Below are 3,226 nucleotides of genomic sequence, written 5' to 3' on the forward strand. Positions count from 1 at the left end.
ATTAATGTTTTCGAAATTATAATTTGCAATTTATGTGACAACTTATAAAAATTTCTACGTATTTCTCACTCGTGTTTGTACTTTTGACTGCGAGCAAAACTCGCCTACATAGTTCTTTCTGCCAAAAAATCGCTCAATTTTCATAACGACTAACGGTATCCCGCTCGACAAATCGATCGCCAAAGGCAGGAACAGCCACAGCCACAGCCGAAGATGGGATGAAACCAGTACGATGCGGGCGGCGCGGCGCCTCGTTTCAGAAAGAAACATAAAAATGCGTATTACCGATTCCGGAATACGGCCATTAGTCTGAAGTCAGCACGGCTATCGTTTATTAAGCGCAAACAGATATTAATGTATTTTTACACGCGCCCACCAGTTTTGTTCTGCCAGCCGCTGCCGTCGCCGACGCCGCCGACGCCGCCCGACGCCGCCGACGCCAAACTACAGCATGGTCCGCGCGGGGTCGAAGCCAAATCCAATTACTTTTATTCGGGCGAAATGAGTGCAGCTAAGTCATTAATACTAATCAATGGACCGGACTCGGACCAGCCAGCTAGAGCGCAGAGGCCCGGGCGCTCCACAGGAATTACCCATAACTCAAACGGCTCGAAATGACTTTATTGCAAAAAACTTGCGCTTTGCTACCAGCCGCGCCGCTTCTCTTCGTATACGCATTGTTAGAGACCCCCGTGCCGATAAGTAATGTTTATTGTTGCATTTCCAACGACCAACCGAACGCTCTCCGCCCTCTTTCCTCTGCTCCGTGTATTTTTTTCGCGCCTCCCACTGGCTGTTCGTGTTCACCGTCCGCCCCATTCGCGAGAGGGAGAGGATCCAGCTCGGTTTTTTGCATTAGCGAGATGGCTTATGGATGCGAAATAATGATTTTTTATCGATTATATGACTGATTTCTCTCTGGGAATTTAAAAGCGCTGGAACCAATTGCATAGGCGGCATGACCGTTTCTTTTGTTCGACATGCTTAGATAAACATAGAGACTATCACATTATGTCTCAAGATGTAAAGCACAAGGAATCATAGACACTGGTTACAAATTAAAATCGTCTTAGCATATATAACTAATTATTAATGTTCATTTTATGCTTCCATAATAATGCATGCTTGCAATTAGGAGAATTATAGAAATGTACAAAAATAGAAGAATTCTATAAAGTTTGCTTTGAGAGAGAATCTATTTTCAACAAATTTATTTAATGCGTTCTTTTTTATCAAAATTGTATTAATAATATAAACACCTTAATTTCTGTTTCTACATAATTATTTGTTTCCAAGCACAAATAACTATTGGGCAAGTTTTAGCGAAGTCGACGATCTCGTACAAAGTTGTTTCATGCGCTGCAGTGCTGCAACACTGATTAATTTATGCGAAATACCGGAAGCTCGTAAACATATGTTTCTACGCTTGGTTGTATATCGTGCACTTTTACAAGCAAAATGGTCGAACCTGTGCATTCAACTAATCCTCCTCGCCTCGTCCATTTAATATAGGGTGGCTATACTGGTGGTATAGCCGTTTACGAATTTGCGTGGAAAAAAAATTGAACTGCCGTACCCTCTGCGCCTCCTATTTTCGTTCGTTACCTATCGACCAGGCTTTATCTATTTTTTATGCAATGAAATGCCTCGACCAGCGACGCGTACGGCCCATTGTGCGACTTTGACGAAAATTCAAGCCGGGATTACAAGCCGCACCCAGAGAATGCCCCTTTTAAAAAAAGCTGAATATACTGAGACTTCGATAGTACAATTAATGTGATGATATTTACGGTTGATTTAAAAATATTCGCTTTTTCATTTTACAATTTTTTTTTTCTTACAAAATTATGAAAAAAATAATTATACAATTTTCAACAACAACTCAATTTTGTTGTTCTCTTTAAATACCATTAATATATTTTTCATTGATACTTTCATTGATAAATTGCGTAAAACTTTTTTTGACATTTGTCCACCAATCTGGTGAAAGCAGTTATACATCTAAGGTGATAACCACCACAGAAGCTCTTTTAGGATTTATTCATGGGTCCAGTTATCCACGCGGGAACTCTTTTTCCCGAATTACTCGAGTGTCGAAGCTCTAAAACGCTTAATCTGTATCCAACTATGGCGATACACGTTCCGGCATATTTCCATACCATTATGCAAAGAGGCCGCACCGGTAACATTACTCTCCACGGTACAGCCACCACCACCGTCGATATACACTCGTGGTGGTAAAGCATTACGGCATATATACTCCATCGATTTATTATAATTTAGATTGTCTTCTAAGAACCTCGACTACACGTGCACATGTATGTATATACGGCACGCCTTAATGTGCCAGCGTTCGTTAATTATTCCGCTAGTATTCCGTAAATATGCATGAATTATATATCTGCAGGCACGAAAGCGGAGCAACCGGGAAATGCGTGATTAATATATTTTTTTCGCGTGGCAATTCTCACCTTCTCGTATAATCTTTCACGATTGTTGTTTGCCGATGAAAATTTTCGGAAGTCGTGATACACCGTATGTCGCGCGGTCCTGCCAAATTGGTATTGATTAAATCGGATGGTCGGCTCGGCCGACCGAAGTTAATTCCAAAAATGTGTTATTGAGCGTGAATAACTAAATCACTTTGCCCGCACGCATTGCTGGATTATGTTTATGGGCAAGGATCGCGATAATACAGGCAGACTCAATTTTCATTGCCACGCGTAAGTGATATTAAAATTAATATTCGACAGTGATCACCGATCGTGTCGTAAGACTCATTGATTTACGTGTATAATATTACAATAATTATCATCATTAATTTACTGTCATTGTTTTTTCTCACCTCTACCGATGTGAAATGGAATATTTTAATATGTATCATTTATGTGGACTGTGAATGATTATTAATCTATTTTCGACGTTAAACGCACTACCGCAATAAAAAGCATCACACGTTAACGAACCACGCGCGTATAATTGAATGTTTTGGTCATTTTGGAAATGACTGTTAACTCATATTAAAACCTTTGCGTCGCTGTTCAATTGATTTTCATGAGAGAGAATGATGCATAACATTTTATATTGAAAATTCAGAAAGATGTTTGATTTCTTAGTATGCTGCGTATTAGTAGAATAATACATATTTAATTAGCGTTATTATTATTATTATTATTATTATTATTATTATTATTATTATTATTATTATTATTATTATTATTATTAT

At 38.9% G+C, this 3,226-nt stretch overlaps 1 protein-coding gene across 3 annotated transcripts in view; it reads left to right on the plus strand.

Moving 5' to 3' along the window:
* The window catches only part of LOC108690760 (POU domain, class 6, transcription factor 1), a 123,264-nt gene that overhangs the window by 104,967 nt on the left and 15,071 nt on the right, over nucleotides 1-3,226 (plus strand). The window lies entirely within an intron of this gene.

This window comes from Atta colombica, unplaced genomic scaffold, assembly GCF_001594045.1.
Source record: "Atta colombica isolate Treedump-2 unplaced genomic scaffold, Acol1.0 scaffold35, whole genome shotgun sequence".
In the NCBI taxonomy this organism is placed as follows: domain Eukaryota; kingdom Metazoa; phylum Arthropoda; class Insecta; order Hymenoptera; family Formicidae; genus Atta; species Atta colombica.